Consider the following 25,007-nt stretch of genomic DNA (forward strand, 5'->3'; position numbering starts at 1 on the left):
CTTTTAGCAAGGCGGAGAGGTACAGGTCTTTTGCTCATTTTGGCGCCCCCCCTTGGACGGCGCCCGGGGCACGTGCCCCCTCCAACCCCCCCCCTAGTTACGCCTCTGCAGGATATAGAATAGATTTCAACCTCAAAGTTTACCCTTACGGGGTGAAGGCAGATTTCAACCCCAAAGTTTACCCTCACGGGGTGAAGGGTCTATATGGGAAATCAGTAAGAAGTACGTTGTGTAACAGATGCCCCCAGATACTTATTTCAGGATTTTTAATAGTAAATCACCCCCAACCCTTTAAATTAGGGGATGGAAGATTGTTATAAACAACTTACAAAAAGAAGTGAAATCCCATCAAAAACATTTTGATGTAAAATGTTGCCCAAACGAAACCATAAGGCTCGCACTGTCAAAAAGTTATCAGATCTCTTGCCAAGCTTCTAACTCTACAAGCCCTCTAACTTTACTAGCTCTACACCAAAAGTGTGTGGCTTGGCCGTTTCGTTTCTACAAGAACTATTGTATGAGTCGCACTCGCGTTTCAAGGGTTCTGTACATTACACAATTTTTAACAATATATTTTTTTTTAGAGAAAAGTGAGTAAAATGTCTTTAAAAAACCCGTAGGGATCGGAAAACTAGGTACTTAAGTCCGACTCACGCTTGACTGCACATTTCTAATAGGTTTTCCTGTCATCTATAGGAAAAGAGCTAATATGTGTATTTTTTTCATAATTTTAGACCCAGTAGTTTCGGAGATAAGGGGGGGGGGAATGGTCATTTTTTGCGTATTTTCTTAAATAACTTCTAAACTATTTATTTTAAAATTATGAAAAAATATATCTGAGATTCTTACAATGAGCCCCTTCATTTGATATATATATATATATTATTTATTGAACAATAAGCTAAATAAAGTACATTATTATTACAAGACCCATCGTGGGCAAAACCTTGAGGAGGTTTGTATGCCGATGGTTCGAGAAAATAACATGACAATATACATATCTATCTTATACTAATTAAAATTCTAACAAAATTCTCTTATATTAATTCTTATTCTAATTCTCTTATATTAATTATAACAAGATATAGTTTTTTTTTCTTCTATTTATCATTCATCTCAAAAGTGACCTCTTTATTTGAATTTCTATTATTTACTTTACATGTATGTCCTTGGGCTATAGACTTACATGTGTATACCAAATTTCAACTTATTGGTGCAGTAGTTGCGGAGCAAATAGGCTGTGACAGACGGACAGCCAGACACACGAGTGATCCTATAAGGGTTCAGTATTTTTCCTTTTGAGGTACGGAACCCTAAAAATAATGAATTTAATAAATTTTTCACCTTATGCCCATGTGGCGGTAGCGAAACAGCCAAGCCACATATTTTGACTAAGGTGTAGAGTTAGTGAAGTTAGGGCTTGTAGAGTTTGAAGCTTGGCTCGACAAGAGATCTGACAACTTTTTGACAGTGCGAGTCTTATGGTTTCGTCTTAGCAACAAAATTTACATGAAAATGTGTTTGGTGGGATATTTTTTTACAGTATAAATATTTATTCGTAACAGTAAGTATTATCTTTTAACATAATTTTTACAGTACATCTGGTGCTACATTACGACACCGGTGCTATAATAAGCACGTTAAAACACTCCCTTTGACCGTGTTTTAAAATTCGTCACTCGTTGCAAAATATCTATTTTTCGCAATTCTATCGTAAAAGAAAAGAAAACTAACGAAGAGGTTTTACGCATACGAGAGCCACACTGAAAGTTTTGCGTAACTTTTGAATAAAACCATTTATAACCATAATAATACATTTATTGCTTCTCAAAATGTTTCCCTTTACATTCTATGCACATATTCACTCGCTCGGACCATTTTTGGAAGCATGAGGCCCAATCACTTGACTGCATGTTTTCGACGTGGTGATGAAACGTAGTAACTGCCTTATCCGGGGTCTTAAATGTCAAACCCCAAATTAAATCCTTAATTTTGGGAAATAGATAGAAGTCACAGGGTGCAATGTCTGGATTATAATCCGTATAAGAGACATTTTCCACGTTTTCGTAATTAAAAAATGTTTTTGCCTTTATTGCGGTATCGGTGGACGCATTATTATGACGCAGGAGGATGCGGCTTCTCGGTCGTCTCTCGCGGTCTTTTTCAATGACTGCGGGCACACAAATGGTAGTGTACTACTCAGTATTTAACGTTCTTTTATTATTTAAAAGTACGGTACAAAAATGTCGCGTTTAAAAAAAACAGACGATCAAAATGTTTGGCAACGCTTTTGGCTTGTTGAACTTCTATGGGCCTCCTGTCACCTTCGAAAGATCCATTGACTGGACTAATGCCTTTTTTCCGGATCGTAGCAGTAAATCCAGGTTTCATCTCCTCTAACAATGTTATTTATGTTATATACAGCATTTGAACTTCCTTGCTTATACTTACGCAGCATTTCTCGGCACCAGTCAAAAAGTACCTGTTTTTGGACTGAAGTTAATTCGTGAGGAATCCAAAGACAACAAGGCTTCCCGACTTTTAAATATTCTTGTAAAATCTTTTGTATTTGTCTCATACCTATCCCTAATTGTCCTCAAATTTCGTCATAGGTGATTCGTGGGTTTTCTTCAATGAGTAGTCTCACAGTAGCCACGTTTCCTTGAATGATCGCCGTGGACGGTCGACCTTCACGAAAATCATTATCTACAATAATACTGTCTCTACTAAATTCACCATACCAACGCCTCACGATGCTCAGATGTGGTGCTTCAATCCCAAAAGCATTTTGAAGGCAAGCACTACACTCTTGCGGAGTAAGCGAACTTTTAAAATCATAACAAAATCATAGCTCTAAAAATATTTTCGCGTTAAAGCCACGTTCAACGCACTGGCTTACTTTGACAAGCCATTAAAAACAAAAGACGATCGATTTGTCGCCAACATTTGTCACATTCCATAATCAAAAGCCTGTATTTTTTTTAAATATACAATTTATAATTTAAATGTTTACCAGTGGCCAGTAGTGCAAAACATTCAGTGTGGCCTATGTAGTAGGAGAGAGGAGGAGTTTGTTAAGAACTATAGACAATAGACGAATTTATCAAAAATATCATAGAAGGGAAAGTTGAAGCAAACAGGAAGAGGGGAAGACCAAGGAGAGCGTACATGGATCAAATAAAGGAAAAGATCAACGTCGTATCGTATCGGGCTGTCAAAGAGAAGGCGGAGGACCGCCAAACATGGAAATTGCTCCACCGACAAGAGTCATACTCTTAAATATATGATGATGATCGTAAATACCTACCTATGTATTAACAAAAAAAAGTCACTTGTAATTAGTTACTGCCTTTAAAAAGTATAAGTGCCTCAATGTTATTAGACTTTTTGATTCTTTAAAACGTCTTTAGGTCAATAAAGCAAGTGAAAAATTATTAGAGTTAGACCAAGAAAAGTCTGCAGCAATTTTGACAGCCCACGCAGTGCAAGTGTTATTTATAAGTCATAATTTCATAGAAGTTTCTTCAAATCGACCTTATTAATAAGAGATTAAAAATATTGAAAATTATCTTAAAATATTTTAATCTAATATTTCATCTCATACGTTCAATAAGGCCCGAGACTAGACCTTTTTACCTGCACTGACAGTGGGCCTTCTTAGCAACAAGTACAAATTCAGAATAATTGGGAATAATTGGGCAACTGCTATTTTTGAATGCTGGGCCTTGTTACCCGCCGGGCCTTATATGCCTGCACCTCACCTACCTTATTTATTTGTTTTACAAGGGGAAAAGTTGTTGATTAACCGCTCGTGCTTATATTGATACCCAAACAAGCGAAACATTTTTTTTTATTAAATAGGAGGCAAACGAGCAGACGGATCACCTGGTGGTTAGCGATTACCGCCGCCCATGGACACCCGCAACACCAGAAGGGTTGCAAGCGCATTGCCGACCTTTAAGATGGGGGTCTTTAAAGGTTTGAAGGTCGTATCGGACAGTTCATTCCGCAGTTTGGCTGTGCGAGGCAGGAAGCACATTCACAAATTCAAACATTCTAAAATTGAACCACGAGCGTAGCGAGTGGTTCGTAAAGTTGAACCTTGAGCGTAGTGAAGGTTTCAAGGGACGAAGGTTAAATAAAATTTTCACCACATCAGCTCGTAAAGGCCCTCTTGATTGTTCGAAACGGATAAGAAAAGTGGCATTTAATTTGATGCAAATTTTGAGTTGTTACCGTAGGTAAATTGGATCAGTTGGTTGGTAATATTGACTTTAAAATGATAAATATTGAATAACGTTAGTTTGAAATTGATTTTATGATAAAGTAAATATTATCGGAGATAATCGCTCTTAAAAAATATATGTCGTCAGTTATAACCTAAAAGGGCCAAATTACGCAAAATTATATTGAAATGACACCTGTGTATTGAATTTGAAGAATACTTTAAGAAGGGTAGTTATCTGTATGACAATGCACCTAAAATAATTTTCAAATGTATCTATTATTTCTATACTTAACACGATAACGAATTCTACGTAAACGAAACCGCGGGCAATCCCTAGTACATATAGAAATAAATAAGGGAAGGTAAGTTTCCATTAGTGTACTGTGTAAAATAACTATTTACCATTGATAATAATTTTATAAACGCTTTGCGTATTTTTAAGGGCACCGCGCTAACCGCTAGCCCGCGACCGTCGATCGCTGCCTCCTGCCACGGCGCACAGCGCGGCGCGCGCAAACGCCGCGCGTTTGAAATGTAACTTAATATAAGCTCGGAATGCATACTTACGTATCAGTATTTAGTGTCGCCGTGATTTTATATTTCTAATCTTTTGTGTGAGAAGTAAGATCTTTATTATGACCGTGTAATATTAACTCTACAAACTTTAATTCAATATTGGCTATACTGCTTAACGAGAAATCAATATCTAGACAAGCACATTGTCTACATTTCTAACTTTTTACATGTATACTAAGTTGATAGATAATATCGTAATTTTGCAATATCAGCTACTCTAATTCTGTATTTACATAATAATTCCTGTTTTTACGTTCACCAGAAAGCAGCTGTTCCAGATTTCTAAAAACCGAATATTGTGAATAAATTAAAGTGTTATTGAATATGTTAAAGTTTTTTGTAACTTTAATTTTATATTTACATAGTTATTTAGCAAAAATTGAAAATTTAAATATGGCCGAACGCTCCACCTAAAATTTTCTAACTTTTTACATGAATGTTATTTAACATGCTTACAATAACATATCAAAAAAGAAAAAACTTTAATGTTATCAAAACCCATTTTTGTTCCACCGCTGGTCTATAATTTGGTTTACGATGTTTGTTTCGGCTTCTGCCCCTGGTCGATGTTGTCCTAGTTTTTTGTAAAAACCTACGTCAACTGTCCGTTATTACTGTTATTAGAGTTCCGTACTCAAAGAGTAAAAACTTGACCCTATCACTAAGACTCCACTGTGCGTCTATCTGTATGTCTGCAGGCTGTATCTCATGAACATTCTTGAGTGGTTTAAGTGTATAATTGTGTGTTTTTCAGTTGTTTGTAATAGTTGCTAATTAAATACTCTTACTTTTCTTCTTGCACCATTTTTATTACATCTCTGTTTAGCCCTATGGTTGACTGGTAGAGAATGCCTTTAGGCATTAAGTCCGCCCTTTGTACATTATATTTGTATTTTGTGCAATAAAGTTTAAACAAATAAATAATTTGTTAACCCATGCGAAGCAGGGGTGGGTCGCTAGTACAATATATTTCCATCTTAGCAACTCGCGTTCAATACACATTGAACTCTGAACATTGTAAGTGGATGGAAAATGAATTACCTACCAAGTTCCCTTTTGCCTCATTACTACCCTTTTCCAATTGGGAATACCAAAGCTATTTCTCCACGTGTATTTAATACGAGTACATCGCTATTTGCACGGACCGGTATTACCTACGGGTTATCCTAAACTTTGCCCATATTTTATCATTTCATTTACCGGAAAGGAAATTGTTCTCCTTTGTGATATTGCGCCGAAATTAAATCCAATATTGGAATTTGAAAAGCAAATGTCGTCTTCCCTTATATTCTTTATATCTGATGTTATGTTAATGAACGATACATTTGACTCGGAGATTTATACAATTTAATCTTGACTTAATGCTTGAATGTAATGGCTATCAGCCGAAATTGCAGGATTTGCCTGACTTCGTCTAATATCGGGATTCGACTCAATTGCCGAACCGAATGAGTTCTATTTAATATCCGCTCTGGTTTTATGTCAACAAATGAGGATCATAATCATAATCATTTATTCAATGCATCCATGGTATTTTACATAGGTGTTAAATGTCTAATAAGTACAAACATGGACCCTACTAGGGTGTAGCATTTTACATGTACATATTCTTACCCAGTGGGTGAATATTGGCTTACAACTACAAAAGGAATGAATGTTTACATTGTATATGTACCGTATAGGAACAATCTGGTTATCATTTAGAACTATAAAGCAGCAATAACTCATATGAAAAAAAGAAGGGTTAAAAAAATATTACGGCTTTACAGGGGCCAAATTCGACACGTACAACTGTCAGATTTCGCATCCACGTCAAATCAACAGTTGATTTTATTGCACTGAGTGTTGATTCCATCAACGGTGTATAATATCATTTGGTACAACCAAAACTCAACTCTAAACTAAGGGTGGTTCGGTTTGGTTTGCTTGTCACCCTAACTGTGGATTGTTAATGTAAAATTTTGACATTGTACGTATTCGATAACTTATGATTTTTCCCACATCAACGGGAGATCAACACGATACGTCAAACGTCGCTTGTCGAATAGGGGTCCAGGTCACTGACGTAGTTATTGAAATATGTAACTTGGTTTTGACATCTTTTCACGATCCTTGACTTGAGATCTCAATCTATTCCTTCATTTCTAAATCGCAATATGACATCCGCTAGGTTTTATTCACAAAATTGAGCTTATGTTGTTACGTGTCGATTTATCTCTGTATTCGTGTTTTTAGCTTTGATGATCTTGAAAATACTAACGTTCGAACGTTCCATACTCCACCAACTCTTCATTACAAAGAGCCAAGTCACTCAGAACGTAAGACGCGCCAAACTTTTGTTTCATTTAGGGCCATTTGCACCATTCCACTAACCCGGAGTTAAGCGTTTAAGCCGTTAACCCAGTGTCAAATCTTACTGGTAACCATGGTAACTCAAGGTTTAACCGGTTAATCCCGGGTTAGTGGAATGGTGCAAGTGACGCTTAGACTTGCGTATTTATTGCTACCTCGAAAATTTATCTCTCATCTGAAAATTTATGATTTTTAATAATAAAATCATAATCTTCCCGTTGTCCCGGCATTTTGCCACAGCTCATGGGAACCTGTGGTCCGCTTGGCAACTAATCCCAAGAATTGGCATAGGCACTAGTTTTTACGAAAGCGACTGCCATCTGACCTTCCAACTCAGAGGGTACACAAGGCCTTATTGGAATTAGACCGGTTTCCGATCACGATGTTTTCCTTCACCGAAAAGCGACTGGTAAATATCAAATGAGTTCCGAAAAACTCATTGTACGAGCCGGGGCGGGGTTTAAACCCGCGACCTCCAGATTGCAAGTCGCACGTTTTGCCGCTAGGCCACCAGCGCTTCTTAATAATGTGTTTGTAAGTGCATTACGAGGCATAATACTAGAAGAGTTTAATTCCTTCGCTCGGGCCCTCGGCCAGCGAGTGGGCGGACCGGTTCCGCGCGACCTAGTCCCGATACAGCACCTATTCACGGAGACCTACATGCGGTGCCCTTTGCCGGCTCTAGAGGAAAAATGGGCTAGGGGAAATTGAACCTTACGGTAATGTGCTAAGTGCTAACATATGTAGAATAGAATAGAGAATAGAGAGCGTTTATTCGTGACAAGAAAAAGAAAACAACAAGTAACAGAACAACATAATGGTCACGAAATGGTCCCGACTCAGCAGGTGTCAGTTGCCCCGACTGTTAGGACATGAAAATAATACCTACATTGTAAAGCTTTTTCAGTGGCTTGTGATACAGTCATAAAACTACAACAATCCCATTAAAAACGAAGATATTAAAAATACTTATACGTAAGTTTATTATCTCACAAATTTCTGCGACTGCGATGCGAACAAGCTTACAAAAGCAATTAATTACTTCGATTCATTTTAATGCTTACTAAAAACAGGATGGAATAACATTACAAAAACACAATACCTGATATAGTTGATAAAATACATACGAAGTTGCAAAGGACACGCAAACGGAAATAATTGTTTATTATAAACCACTTCAAAACATTTTCTTATTTACAAAACAACCTGAATATTTGACTTGCGCAAGTTACTGTGATCCTTAAACAAATACTGCAGCCACGCGCCGTCGAACATCGAATCGAACCGTGAAATCGTATTAATCCACCACTTTATCCGTGTCTACTTACGTATAAGGGTAACCTGCTGGTAATAAATAGTTGGGTTAAACCCGGTGCTAGGATAAACGGTGTACTGTATACAGAACAGAGACATTCTTGATTTAAAGAGAAAGTTGTACGAAGCATTCGACGCCGAACTTAGGAAGCTAACCTAAACGGCTGCGGCTGTAGGGCTAAGATGGTCGGTTTTTTATCTGTCGTCATGCCTGTCACGTTCAAACAAGTATGTAAGTGACGCATGACATGACAAGTGATAAAAATTCGTCCATGATAGACCGTTGAAAGGGCGTAAATTATGTAATTCATCGGTTCCCTTTCAAATCACTGGTGTTCATTGTTTAATGTAATCGATTAATTATAATCCAAATCGATTGATTTGTAATCGATTTCTAGCAAATAAATTTCTATTTCTATGTAAGTACCTACCTATTACTGTACCATCGTAAGCCCCGATCCCGATGTTCATTTAAAAGGAAAAAATGAAATCGAGCTTTGAACTATAATGGAATAAAAAAAGGTTCCATCAAAACTGCAAAAATGAAACTGGGACACAGAAGACTACCTTACCCTAAGTACCCACTTTACCCTGTACTTTTAAGCATTGCTAGATTATATTAAACGTACGAATGTACTAACTAACATACATATATTGTAATTGGCAACGTCAGGTAGGCTATCAGTTTCTGCGTCCTAACTCATGGTTTATTTATAGAATTTAATATAATATATTTACTTGTACTTCAATAATAAATCAGTCTCATGCAGTAATGACCGCGTTTGTATGGAAGACGCAAGCTGCGCGTGCGACGTCCGTGTTCGCTTCCGTCCCTTACAACCTTTCCATTTGAAATCGTCCTATATCCAACCAGTTCATCTGTACTTAAGTCATTTTAATGGATTGAAAATTTTAAATCAATAAGGGCATATGTGCAGGACATTACTGTGCCGCTTAAGATATTTGTTATGAAGGCAGTTTAGCGCGTGCCCACCTGTATACCGTGATAATTGGAAACGTCGTATAAAGCTCGTCGATACAATGTTTCTTTTTTGTAATTTTTTGACGTAGCGGTGTAAATGTTGTAATGTGAGGAGCGACTACAGTGCGTCCAAGTAGAAGTTTGAAGTGATTTCTATCCAAAAAAAATTAAAAAAAAAAATTAATGTTTTAATTAACTGTTAATAAAATTTTCTAATACTGCTTTCTTTGTGTCTTTATAGTTCGTTTTTTTTAGCATTAGAAAGAACTTCGCAGAAGTAAGCTCGTGGTTCCAAATCCGGCACTTTTAGCGGTAATACTTTGAAGTAAATTATATGTATTGACCATGATACATTAGATAATTCAATAATTATTAACAATTAAGGAGCCTCATAAAAACTGTACGCTTACTTCTGCGGAGTTCTTTCTAATGCTAAAAAAAACGAACTATAAACACAAGTTCTATTGTTGTTATTCTGAACCGCTTTTGTTTGAAATATATACAATCTTTATTAGTTTATACTTGAAGACAGGTTTGTAGTCTACCTTGTTGCAATCAATTAATAATCATGAAGACAAATGTTACATGCAAAATACGATTGACCGGCGGCTTATAAAATTTTAACTAATGTAGAACATAAAATGAATTATTGCCATCTAGCAGAACTAAATTTGAAATACCTGTATTTATTACAACTGTGTAACATAAAGTTTTCGAGATGAAATGTTAAAATTTAACAAAATCCTTCTTCACCCCCAAAGATTTAAGTCTGGCGGTGCAAACTAGTGCAAAAGGGCAACACCGTGCACCGCCATCAGCATCCTTAGGCAGCATTCCAGAGTTTTTATGTATAAGTATTGTATAAAAATATTTACTTGTTACATGAAATAATTCTTATAAATAAACATTATGCATTCCAAAGAATCTCATATCGAGTTTACTCGCATCGAATACCTATGCTGAACGGCCAAGATATTCGGTAAAATAAATTGCGAAAATATTCTCAAATATCTTCTCCTAGGAAATATGAGTTATATCGCGCACTGTCATTATTTAAGCTTGGCGTAGGTACGTATCTCCAAGATACGTTGGTCTTTTGCTTTTGTGTAAACTTTGCGGTTGCAGTGTATATGGAGGAGTTATGTTGTTTATTTCTTGGTAGAAACTAGAATTTACATATGCTGAAATAGTTTTAAATTTATAGTACAAACTAGCTTGTAAAGTTAATGAAATTGAAATATAGTAGCGACTCTCTATTTTATAAATATACAATGTCTCTAGATTATTTTAGCTACACTATCGCATTGGGTAAATGTTATGATAGCTATACCGTTATAATAAATAAATACTTAAATAAGAATGTTTAAAGCCTGTAGAAAGAAATATTGGCAATAAAAATATATTGTCTGTTGTTCTGCGATAATATTTATGTGATTCATTTTTCAGTGACGAAGTTAAATTATGATTCATAGATAAAACGCGCAATAAGTGTTTCAAGTTATCGATGATTGATACTTAATTTAAGTTTTTTCGTAATTTTTTTTTAATAAACAGATTTTTACTAAATCTGGAATTTAAATTAAATTCTCTGTCACACTGTCAATATGACATGTATTATATAGGCACAGGTACCGCTACCGTATCATAGTTTTCGTACTTATTAAACATAAGGAAAACGAGAGAAAAACTAACAGAATTATCATTTCTAAACGCCTCTGCACAAAACGAACATTTTTCTACTATTCTGGAATTTTAAACTAGTTTTCCAATAAAGAACTAATTCAAACAAACTTTCGAACTAAAAATAGCTCTGTTCCTTTCCATAAGCCCCTATTCATAACTTCGAGAGAGGACTGGAATTGTGCTCAACTGCCCTTATCTCTCCAGTGCTAGTTCCGGTTGGTGGGAGGGGGACAGTAGAGATTGGATTGTCTCTGTCACCATGGCCACGTCCCGTTTCCGGTTGCATTGGTTCGATATTGAATAGGGAATAAAGTTACTTTTACTCTGTAGCATTGTTCACTTTGCCGTTGTTATCTAGACACGCGGCAGCGTGTCAAGCCAAGTTCAAGCAAAGGAACTGGCTAGCCAGCGCCGAGTGTAATATTACACGAACCACTTGGTGCCACTTTTGACCCTTCTATAACTCAAAACATCTTTGACGTAAACACATAAAACTACGTATGTTTAATTATATCCATAAGGATATCTAGAAGCCCAAATTTCATGAAGCTAGCTCAAACGGTTATAAAGGTATGAAGGTCAAAAAGTCGTAAATTTTAAGACTGACTTATGACTTATAGTACCTAAACCTAACCTACTTCCAGATGACCTAGAAGGATGAAATTTGGAATCCAGCTTGATTATTGTGTGTAACCGTAGGAAAAAATCTAAAAATAAAATAAAGTTAAAAAATAGGGGGGGTCCCCATACAAAAAAAACACTTTTTATTGGGACTGACATATAAGTACCTAAACCTAACCTACTTCCAGATGACCTAGAAGGATGAAATTTGGAATCCAGCTCGGTTATTGTGTGTAACCGTAGGAAAAAATCTAAAAATAAAATAAAGTTTAAAAATAGGGGGGGTCCCCATACAAAAAAAAACATTTTTTATTGGGACTGACATATAAGTACCTAAACCTAACCTACTTCCAGATGACCTAGAAGGATGAAATTTGGAATCCAGCTCGGTTATTGTGTGTAAGCGTAGGAAAAAATCTAAAAATGAAAAAAAGTTAAAAAATAGGGGGGGTCCCCATACAAAAAAATATTTTTTTATTGTAGCGTTGGAACCGTTACAAGCAGATATTTGAAACTACCCCAATATATGTATTATTATATTTGCTATATTAAAATAAAGTTTAGTCAAAAAATAAGTGGTGTCCCCATACAAAAAACTTGTAATACGCTCTAAACAACCGGCCAACGGTGTGTCGTCGGCGGCGCGCGGCACCACATAATTATACAAAGAACAGAAGTAAAAACCATACAGCGGAAACACAAGAAAAAACATTAAATCTCAATACCTGCCTAGTTTTCTTTACAAAAAGTATTGATATCCCACCAAAAACATAAATGTAAAAAAGGAGAGCCAAGTTCAATACAAAAATTATGCTTGGCTGTGGGGCTCGCCGCAAAAAGAATGGAGATCTAAATGAGTGCCACTGCCAAGTTCTATGCAAAATCCAAATATGTATTTATAGGAACAAAATAACATTATAAACAAGTATTAAACTCTATTTCTTTGCTTTATTGGATACCTATAACAATTGCTGTTATTTAAAAATATGTGAGATCTTAAAGTAGGTTAGATTTGGCTTGGCCAGGTTTTATCAGAATTACAATATATATAAAATGATTGATATAATGAAAACTGGCCAAGTCAAATCTAACCTGCTTTAAGATCTCACATTTTTTTAAATAACAGCAATTGTTATAGGTATCCAATAAAGCAAAGAAATAGAGTTTAATACTTGTTTATAATGTTATTTTGTTCCTATAAATACATATTTGGATTTTGCATAGAACTTGGCAGTGGCACTCATTTAGATCTCCATTCTTTTTGCGGCGAGCCCCACAGCCAAGCATAATTTTTGTATTGAACTTGGCTCTCCTTTTTTACATTTATGTTTTTGGTGGGTTAGTAACTACCTAACAATTCTAACCATTGTATTGTTCAATAATGTTCCTATTTTACGATCAGGTATGATGTTAAAATAGGTGTGATGTAACGAATGTTTCTTACAGGAATCTTTTGTTAGTTTATGATTGTCTAAAGTAGAACAAATACGGTCAGTATTAATGACAGTAAATAACGACGTGACTTTAACTATTATTGTGCCTACTCCCGTGAGACCCAAATATCGATTGCATTCTCGTACTAATAAGAGATAAAAAATTGTTGTAATTACATAGTATCCAATTTCATAAATTACACTTTAAGCGTAATAGGGTACTTTCTTAACCAAAAATGTTATGGGTGTTCGCGACACACAGCTCATTAAAAAAAAACAACGGGTTGCACTCCGGGAATGCCGTCAGAAGTGAAAACTCAACGACATTTTAACTCAAAATATTTCGTTTATTATCAGACAACAGACACCAGCGTTCTTATTGACGCTATAGTTGGTCAAGCAGATCTTGTCAGTAGAAAAAGGCGGCAAATTTGAAAAATGTAGGCGCGAAGGGATATCGTCTCATAGAAAATTTGAATTTAGCGCCTTTTTCTACTGACAAGATTTGCTTGACCATCTATATAATATAATATTTTATTGACACTATAATGTCTATATATTTGAAATTAATTATAGTTATAAGTGTAATGGCAGTATAAAAATATATATTGAGTTAACTAATAATGTGATACGCGCAACAGACAGTTATATACCTAAAGATAAAGTTAGATACCTAAGTTTTTAAGAGGATTAGTAGTTCTTGTGATGAACGTATTTTGTGACCTATGTACTTAGTAAAGAACTTTGAAGTTGTCATTACACAAAATTAAAATTTAATAAACATTAATTTCACTTAAAAACTACTAAATCTAAAACTATAAATTACATCTAAACCTAAACTTAAACTAACCTAAAAAACTATTCAAACAACCCACCCCGCATCGCCCCCGGCGCAAAGGTGCCCATCACACTTGCCGCGTTACCGCGTTGAACCGCGATGGACAACCTCTGCGCCAGGAACAACCCGGAGCGGGGGTCGAGACCCCTCTGCCGCAGGCGACGCCCCAGCTCCCCGAGAAAGGTTTTCGCCTCCGCGCACCAACACCCCGATGTCTCCACAGCCAAGGGAACGAACAAGTAGTTCGTTAACCCCGAGTACTTGTCCCTCTTAAGGGACGCCGCCTGCTCAGCGGCTGCACCTGCCGACCTCACAGTGCGGCCAAGGTGCGTGGCGGCAAATGTGCTGACGCAGGTGGCGTCCCACAAAAGGCACTTTCCTTTCTCCCACGGCACCAGAGTCAAACCGTCCGGCCTTTTGCCATCTGACCGACTGAGGCCCGGCGGCTCCAGCACACACGGGACATTGGCTGAAACCAGCGCCCTTCGAACAATGTCGTTCAACGCGTGGTGGCGTGGGAACCTCCCCGCGCATCGGCAACAGCTCAAAGCGTGGTGCCCGTTACTCTCCACCATGGACCCGCAGATGCATAGATGTGGTTGACAAACATCGCAGCCCAGACGAAGAGCAACGGCCACCCGCAACGAGTCGTCGTCGAGCAGGGTGCCTAAGTTCGGGGAGGGAAGGGCGTGCAGCCAAGCCCCAGATTCTGGCGCCGAAGCCGCGTTCAGTCTGGCTCTTTCCGCACCAGAAGCTTTGCCTAAAAGGCAGTCGAACAAACGCTTAATCCCGACCTCGTCCCACAAGCGCTGACGGAACGGTTGTTCAGGCACTGACGCACCCGGGTTGAGAGCCTCCCAGGCCGACAACGCATCGGAAGCGAAAGGTATTTCTGCCTTGCCACCATCTAACGATAAAATCTTAGTGACAAGGTCCACGGCCCCCGCCGCCGACGCCAGGAAAGCCGGAAGACACACATCCCGCACGCGCCGTATGCCAATTCCGCCACTCCGTATAGGCAACGAAGCCAAGTCCCACTGGTCTGTATTTAGAGAGACATTCAGCACACCCTCAGCACACTCCTTCACCACCAGGTCGGACGAGTCCATATGGCCGGGGTGCAGCCAGGTAGGTACAGTACGCAGAAAGTACATCACCTTGGGAACGGCAAAGCAGGACCTTAGCAAAGTAAGTGCCACATGAGCCGAGAGCTTTTTCAGCCTCTCACCAGCGGACTTAAGAAGCTGCTCTCTCACCTTGAAGGCTTCAGGTATAGCTGCGGGGAACATCGGGGAACCCAAAAGGTTAAAATTCTGGGTAGATAACTCCTTGAGGCCAGGGAGTAGGGCAGAAAACAAAGAGAAAGAAGGCTGTGAGTTGGCACTGCAAGGAAAAAACTCACATTTACCGGAGTTCACTTCGAGCCCCAGCTCTCGAAAAAGTGGAAGAAGCACAAGCAGGTCCTGTTCGACCTCCTCCGGCCTACCCCCTAGAGTCCCGTCGTCGAGGTACCACACGTTCAAATGGGATCGAGATCTAGATATGGCTTTTTGAATAGCCAGGCTGAAGATAAGGGGTCCAAGCGGGTCCCCCTGCTGAGCACCGACCTGGGATGGAATAAGGGACCCGTTAAAGAAGAGTTTGGAAGGAGACGAATAGGACTGGTACAGGAAAGGGTAGAGAGCTGGAGCTTTCTCCCGAACCTCTGTAAGAAGTGTGTCGCGTTCCAGAGAGTTGAAAGCATTCTTAATATCAAGCTTAATTATGATGCAATCCGCGTTATTTGGGTCGAGCGCGAAGGCTCGAACGGCGTGAATGGCAGCCTCACAACCCAATTTGGTACCAAATCCCAATTGGCACGGTTGCAAATAGGAAGCCATTTCCTCCCTAACAGCATTACAACCAAGCTTGGCAGTCAAACGGCGGAACATGATGTCTATATAGAACGCCACCCGCTGGTGGCGGGGGGTACCGAGCGCACGCTCTGCTCAACTCCGTGCTCGAGGCACACCCAGAGTGTGATTTATTTGTGAGTGCAATTGGACGACTGATGATTGAGTGTAAGAGAGTGATAGAGCGAGAGATGCCTGTAAGTAGTATTTTATAATGTTGTTATGTAAATACTTGTGTACCCTATGTATAAGTATTACTGTCTCCCAATTTGTGCCGCTGTGGCTTTAGCTGTTAAGGTACAATTGTCAACTTAAATAATAAACAATAATAATAATAAACAATAAACAATAAACAAGCCCGCAGGGCAGCTTGTGGCGAGCTGTTGGGGAGTAACGACCCCACGGACCCGAGTGCTCCCGAGAGTCGGTCAGGGTCTCCGTCTCCGGCGTGTCTTCGTCGGTCGGAGTGGACCCCAAGGGGACCCGCAGGACTCTCAGCTCTGGCTTGCCTTCATTGGCCGTCCAGAGAGGAGTCGTTAGAGCTATATGCTCCAGGGGTGGAAGTGAAAGATGCATAAGACGCGAGTTGGCACAGTGGCTATTAACAGCCACTGGGTAGAAAGCGGCGCACACCTCTCGACACCCCTGAGCCGCTCACACCGATGTTGCTCCTGGTCGTCTTTACGACGGCAGTTTCAGGGGCCCATCTAGTCAGCGGCGAGTCACCGCCTGCCTCGATGACGGTGTTAACATTGTTATGGCAGGTGTCCGGACCTCTTTTACAATAGCCCAGTCTCATAGTCCACCCAAACTTCAATCCATAGACCGGTATACTGTTCTCTTTTTCTACAATAGTCCCAATGCCTGCTGAGACCGGTTCACGGGTGTCTATTGTTGCACCTGTGAACGGGTTCCAGCAGGCGTTCTACATGACATAAAAGCTCTCCAAGGGGCCTCTACGTGTTGGATCTGTGTCCCCACGCAAGCCTATCAAAAAACCGGGATTATAGGCCCGTGATATCCAAGGAAACAATAAACAATAGAATTAATATGCGTGTTCCAGTAGTTCAATATTCTCAATAAGCATATCCTTCAATCAATGGGGCTCCATTTCCTCAAAGACAATAGCTTCTCGCACTTACGACTTTCCAAACTTCATCAATAAACATTGACCAATCACCATTACTGACGGTCGATCAATCAATGCTGTCAGTACGAGGAGAAATTATCACGATTGTCTATTAAGCCTCGGAAAATGTGGTGTGTTCTACCATTATACGTTGGGCTACATACAGAGGGTCTACCGCGAACCACATTCAATGTGTTGCCTCTCTGTCGCACTTGTCAATATCGTACGTAAGTGGGACAGGGAGGCAACACGTCGATCGTGGTTCGCGGTAGGCCCTCAGTACCGTCTTTACCATAAGGGCACACGGGGCCCGTGCCCAGGGCCCCCATCCTCAGGGGGCCCAGAGATCAGACAGTATATTTTATTACCCATAATAAATAGAAGGTCATAGCAGAAAAATGTTAGTCCAATTTTGCTTTCTTTACTTTCCAAACCGCCCCAAATAATTATGTGCTCAAGGGCCCCAGCATAGTTTAAGACGGCCCTGGCTACATAAAATACTGTAGACGTTCGACTTGCTGACATTTAGTAAAAGACTTTTTGTTCATTTAGAAACATTGTCACTTTGAACTGATGAAGTTTACCAAGTCAACCAAAATTAGCCAACCTGAAAATTGAATTTGATTTGGCAATTTTACAAAGCAAGATACAATTTGTGTCGAAGTCTAGTCACATAGATTTATTAGGCAATGCGGAAAAGGTCAGTGTCTATCAAAGGTCCCACTATTTCGCTCACCATAAGGTCGAGATTTGCTTGTATCTTTATACCTCTCTATGTCCTTATGGCAAGCGAAAACGCGGCACTTTTTGCTTGGAAAATACATATTTGCGACGTCCCACAGGTAAAGGTACCTTATGCGGTTGGCGCTTACGCTATTATTAACGTCGCTCCAATATTATTGCGGCGCTATGCGACGTAAGCGCCAGCCGCCATAAGGTACCTTTTGCCGTGGAACGTCACATTTAAGTACTTTACTCGTTTTGCTCTGCATGTTAAAGCATTATTATAGAGTTAAACCATGAAAAGTCTGCAGCGATTTTGATAGCCCACGCATTGCAAATGTTATTTATACGTCATATTTTTATAGAAGTTTGACGTTTAAAATAACACTTGCACTGCGTCACCTATCAAAATCGCTACAGACTTTTCTTGGTTTAAGTCTATTACCTACGGTACGGTAGAGCGCTGGTGGCCTAGCGGTGAGAGCGTGCGACTTGCAATCTGGAGGTCGCGGGTTCAAACCCCGGCTCGTACCAATGAGTTTTTCGGAACTTATGTACGAAATATCATTTGATATTTACCAGTCGCTTTTCGATGAAGGAAAACATCGTGAGGACCGGACTAATCCCAATAAGGCCTAGTTCCCCCTTTGGGTTGGAAGGTCAGATGGCAGTCGCTTTCGTAAAAACTAGTGCCTACGTCAAATCATGGGATTAGTTGTCAAGCGGACCCCAGGCTCTCATGAGCCGTGGCGAAATGCCGGGATAACGCGAGGAAGAAGAAGAAGTCTATTACCTACGGTTATGTATGTTATGCAGAGCTCTCTGGGGTGCATACGCAGCAGGAGAAAGTGATGCGATAGTAAACAAAACGTCCTTTAAACACTCAATGTATTTCCAAAATCTACAAATGTTACAAAGACTATAAATTCATCAGTAAGTACATTAACATTAAATAACTTATAATATCGAGAGTAAATCTAATAGGATGTTCACCGTACGTTCCGTGATAGCAAAGAGAGGACGTATGTCAAATAAGGAATGCAAATCGGTTATTTTTGTATGGAAATAACCGCGGTTTCGGTTAAAAACCGATTATTTCCATACAAAAAATAACCGATTTGCATTCCCTAATGTCAAAGCACAAGTTGCCAGAGTCAAAAATATACTAAAGACACCTAGGGTATCCCAGAATTCGACGTCAAGCCGTCAACGGATGATAGACCAAGTCGCAGCAGTTATCATAAAAATACAAAAAAAAAATCCAACTCAAGTTTTTTTTTTAAATTATGGTCACTTTAAAAATTCACTAAAAAATCCACACCCTGTAATGGTTATTTAACTATTGTTACTACAAATTCCATAATTTATTCTAATTTTTTTATTAATTTATTTTGTTATTGTGTAATCTTGAATAATTACAGGGTGTGGATTTTTTAGTGAATTTTTAAAGTGACCATAATTTTTAAAGAACATGAGTTGGATTTTTTTTTTTTATGATAACTGTTATGACTTGGTCTATCATCCGTTTACGGCCTGACGTCGAATTCTGGGACACCCTGTATACGTGCATGTCAATTAATAAAGTGTGCCATTGACTTTCCAACGATGTAGTAGTCCATTTTTACATGAAATATTATCCTAGTCCCTATCTCCTTAATAAATAGTCTGTGCTTCCTAATATCCTGGGGGAAAATCTAACACAGTGGCTATTATTGGATTTCCACTGGTCATTTTTAGGGTTCCGTACCCAAACGGTAAAACGGGACCCTATTACTAAGACTTCGCTGTCCGTCCGTCCGTCCGTCCGTCCGTCTGTCCGTCTGTCCGTCTGTCTGTCACCAGGCTGTATCTCACGAACCGTGATAGCTAGACAGTTGAAATTTTCACAGATGATGTATTTCTGTTGCCGCTATAGCAACAAATACTAAAGACAGAATAAAATAAAGATTTAAGTGGGGCTCCCATACAGCAAACGTGATTTTTGACCAAAGTTAAGCAACGTCGGGCGTGGTCAGTACTTGGATGGGTGACCGTTTTCTCTTTGCATTTTTTCCGTTTTTTTTTTGCTTTATGGTACGGAACCCTTCGTGCGCGAGTCCGACTCGCACTTGCCCGATTTTTGCAATTTGCTCTTCTGTTTATGTGAATTTCTGCTTTAGGTTTACGATCGTAGCATATACAGTGTGGAAAGATAAGTCGGGCCCTGGAGGGAAACTACCCTAAATCCTTAAGCTGTCTCATTTTACTTAAAGGAGACATTACTTTATTTTTAAAAAGAAATAAAACTGCATTCAAAGACTTTCTAAAACTTGCTTGCCTCGCCCGGGACTCGAACCGACTAAAAATTCCAAAATATAAACACTCGCAATTTTATTCTACTAGTCGATACAGTTAATGATAACATTTCTCCAAGAAACATTAGGTCTTACACTCGTCTGTCATACAAAATATCCATAAAATCTAATATTTAGTACTCAAGATTTTTTTTCAGACAAGCCAAATTGAAGAAAAACAAGAAAAATATTTGAATGCAGTTTTGTTTCTTTTGAAAAATAAAGTAAAGTCTCCTTTAAGTAAAATGAGCCAGCTTAAGGATTTAAGGTAGTTTCCCTACATGGCCCGACTTATCTTTCCACACTGTATATTTGGGTGATTTAGGGTAGGTACCATTAAACATCTACTTATCAGCTAAGGTCTATCTTAACCAAACAACAATCAGGTCCTAATCTAGGAATAAGGCCAGTTTTTAACAAGCTTTTATTAGGTCGACCTGTGGCCTATTTTATAAAGCTACAAGTTACAATTTACAAGCGGAAGTCTCTTTCTAACCCTATGTGTTAGAACGAGACTTCCGCTTGTAAATTGTAACTTGTAGCTTTATAAAATAGGCCACTGTATGTAACTATGTAATGGAATCTAAGGTTTAAGATTTAACCATCTTCCAAGGATCGTAGCGTCATGAAAATTAGCAGCTGTACGTAGTTCTGATGACAATACCATAATATGGTATTGTCGAACTGATCTGATGATGGAGACAGGAGGTGGCCATAGGAACTCGGTGATGAAACAACGTAACCTAATTATGTTAGGGGTTTTTAGCATTGTCTTGATGAGTATTAGTTGTCTGTCGTAAGAAAAGTACAGTCAGCGATAAAAGCTTGTACCAAAAATGTAATTTTTGCCAAAAACTTATTCTGCAATCAAAACACAGGCATCTTCTGGGCGAGCTCGCTCCATCGTAGGCCACGTCTACGCCTCGGCTAATCTGTGGCCATGAGTAAGCCCATTCATAATAAAAAAAAAAACAAGGGTATTCCTTTATATGAAACACTAACTAAAAGCATTTCTATATATATCTTTAGATTTTTCCGGTTTCTTTCTGCGAGGCTAGGTTTAGCGGAAGAGATGGGACGTAAAGTCGAGTCGTCCCATAAAAACGTATGACGAACATTACGTACATTTGCTCCACTGGCTCTACTGTGCAGTGAAATTATAGTCAGTAGCTTGACTTGGTTCGGGTGTCTCTAAAAATAACTAACATGCTCCAAAATTTTAAATTAGTTAAAGTTATCATAAATAGTGGTAGATAGATATGATGATTATATTTTCCAATTTAAAGTAGACAAATACTTCTATCATTTTATTACACAAAACGGCAGATAGCTTGAGTCATTTGCTATCTTCTCAGGCCTTGAAATTTTTAATTTGGTGCAAAAAAAATTTTCATTTCTATGATAGTTTTTCGTAAATTTCGAATTTTTACTTACGTAGTAGTAAAAAAACCATGGCCAATTTTGTTTTTCTAGGCATGAGAAGATAGCAAATGACTCAAGCTATCTGCCGTTTTAATTTCGCAAACGATGTACCAAACACCCTGTATACAAACTGTTGGAGAACAGTTACCCAGTAAGGAGCAAAGTATTTCCGTTTTACGGTATGTCACAAACTGAATGACAAAAGGGCTACCTACTGCATAAAGTTAAAAGATAATTGTTCGTGTCGGTTTGTCATGATGTCATCGTAACATCATTATGTCAAGGTAGACAGGCCAATTTAGTAATTACCAATGTAAACATGTCATAAATAAAAATAATACATCCAATTGATTTGCATTGTTAATCACGACTTCGACAGTGTTTCAATAGAAATAGAACTCTACTTTACTAACTTTACATTCATTTGCGGATTTGGTCAAACGGCTGGTTGAGATCGCTGGTCACTGGGGACAAAAGAGCTGGCAGCTTCCTTGCTCAACGAATAAGCGATGCGATTCAGCGAGGAAATGCTGCCAGTGCCTTTGGCTCTATGCCCCGGAGCATTTCTAGTCTTTTTTGTCCTTATTAGTTTTGCAGGTAGTTTTAATTATAAATAGGTTGCTTTTTATTGTAAGTTTATACTTATGTTGTTGTTTATTAAATTTCAGCTTTGATTTAAATTACATTCAAAGAATATAGGTATATCAAGGAAAACCTCTTTAAGGGCGTTTACAAAATCGTACTTTTGCTTCGTTCGCGGCTTGTTCAGAGATAAAGTGCTGTCCATGACAGTTCTGTGACTCGGCCCGGTTGGTATAAAAACGTGTTTTATTTGAATGTACTATAGTTTTTGTGTGCGATATGGGCGGTGATGTGGTCGAGGCCGGATTTGGCGCTGACCTCAATGCTACTGGCCAAGGGCCTTAGTTACGATTATAAGTACGTTAGCAGAAAATACTCGAATCATTGGTTTTCAACCACGTTAAGGCTGATTTAGACTGCGCGTGAACTCCATACGATTTTAGTTCCATTGCGGACTGTTGTGGTTACGTCCAATCAAATACGCAATGGTATGAAACTCGCATGCGAGTTCTCGCATCGTCTAAATCAGCCCTTAGGGTTTTGACCGTTAATATCGATTTTACACAGGGGCAGAATAGTGAGTACTGTGAGTAGTGAGGCGGAATGGGGCCGAATAGTTAGCAAAGGAAGACAGTGGGCGTTCAGTTCAAACTTTAGGCACAGAATAACTAATAGTACTAAGTACAGAAGACTCACTCTCTAACAAAACGCGTCTGTTACGAGCAGCACAGATATGGCCGCTAGGTGACGACAGCGCCACGCGCGGCTTATGGCAAACCCCAAAATTGGGGCCGAACGGATGTACTTTTAGTTACCTGTAGCAAAGCGACGAAATCGCGGAGTGAGACACGCCTGCTTTAGGTCAGTCAACTAGTACGGTCACCAAATACGGAAATAGATACGGAAGACAAAATGCCAATAAGGTCGTGTATACATATTTTTGGCACTTTGTCCGTATCGATATTTTCTGATGTGACTGTAGAAACTGACAGTGCCGGATGGAGCCTCGAGTCCTGAATATCCTTAAAATAAATTTAAAGTTTTATATAGGCCCACGCTTTCCGCAATAATATTTTGCACCTAGCGCGCAAAAATATATGACGCAATCATATTTGCAGAGCCATTAGCCTGTGTCACATGTTGCAGGTTACTAAAATTTTCATGTCCGTTTTAAAGGACTCTTCTCGCTCTAAAGCGGAATAAACCCGGTTTAAAAATAAACGGGCAGTTAACTCTCAGTAAAGACTCCTACTGCCGTATTCGAACTTCAAGATATTCACAAGAGACGACACGTACTAGATCCATACGTTATAGTTTAGATATCAACTAGTTCTCTTTTGCAGCGCAATTCGGGCAACCAATGTCACTTTTACGTTAGAAAGAGTAAGATATCTATTAGATGTGAATTGGATCTCTAAGTCATATCCTGTATATATCATAGTCCTGTGGAAATGGTTCAAGAGTATCTCCAGAATCGTGCAAATGTCAAATTTGACAGGTTAGATCTTAACATATCGTTATCGTATCTTGGTGATGTCTAAAATTCTAATAGATTTCTATTTCAAAATCCGAATCGGGCCCCTAACCGTTATGCTTGTTCCGAAAACAACTTTGCGTTTATATGTCTTTGGGGGTACGGGGTACGATATACAGAAAGTTGGCGGCTAACGAATTATTTATGGAGGCGTTGAATTATTTAAGGAAGAGAATTGAAAAGTAAACGTTTATTTATTATTCGTTAGAATTTGGGTATACACTAAAAAAGAGTCCGAAATGACGACTGTTCTGTTTTATGCTTCTAAAGGTGGCCACTGACGAGCCCTCCAACAGTCCAAATAGCGTGGCTGCAATCCAAAATCGGGTCCGTGAATGTCAAAAACGTACAATGTTTAATATTAGGATGCCGTCCATTTGGATGAATCCATTGTAACGGCATCCATTTGGAAGGCTCGTCATTGGCCTGCTTAAGCGGGTAAACTTGTTCCATGATGACCATGATACATACTAACATTTTATGCCAATATTCTGTGATAATATCTCACAACCACAACTACCATGTTCGTTGTAGATGCCTCCGAAATGACGTCTGTTCTATTTTCTGCTTCTATGCGGGTCAAACTTGTGCCATGGTCCATGATACTTACATTTTATGCCAATATTCTGTGAAAATATCTCACAACTACCACTACTAGCTAGCTACTAGCTTCGTTGTATATGACAATGCCTCCGAAATGGCGTTTGTTCGATTTTCTGCTTCTTAAGGGGCCCACTGCACTGTTAAAAATATTCAGGGAATTTTACATAATTTTAGGGCAACTTTCGTTGCCCTAACTTTTCTGTATTTTTACATAATTATGTAATTTTACAAGGCGTATGTAATTTTACATATCGACCTGATTTCATTATTATGTAATTTTACATTTATGTAATTTTACATAATCAAACAAATTGACGGTTATGTAAAATTACATTTATGTAATTTTACATAATCATACTGTCAGATATGTAAAAATCTCACTTATGTAATTTTACATAATCTGTAAAATCTCATTTATGTAATTTTACATATCCGTAAAATTTCACTTACGTACTTTTACATTTTTTTCGGTAATATTACAGGGTAATTGTATGTTTTGTTACAAATTTCGTATGTATAAATACATAAAGTTTGTGTATTAGTAATGATTTTTATGTATGATTACATTTTATTCAGTAATATTACCGAATTATTATGTATTTTGTTACAGATTTCATGTGTAAAATTACACCAACTTAATGTATTATTAATGTTTTTTGAGTATTTTTACTTTTTATTCGGTAACATTACACAATTATTATGTGTTTTGTTACAGATTTCGTATGTAAAAATACATTAAGTTTTTGTATTATTAATGATACT

The 25,007-nt window shown here is 38.5% G+C and overlaps 1 protein-coding gene across 1 annotated transcript in view; it reads left to right on the plus strand.

Moving 5' to 3' along the window:
- Window positions 1-25,007, plus strand: part of LOC134671513 (protein PALS1-like) — a 254,037-nt gene that overhangs the window by 168,509 nt on the left and 60,521 nt on the right. The gene's annotated exons all lie outside the window — the stretch shown is intronic.

Source organism: Cydia fagiglandana, chromosome 15 (assembly GCF_963556715.1).
Source record: "Cydia fagiglandana chromosome 15, ilCydFagi1.1, whole genome shotgun sequence".
NCBI lineage: Eukaryota > Metazoa > Arthropoda > Insecta > Lepidoptera > Tortricidae > Cydia > Cydia fagiglandana.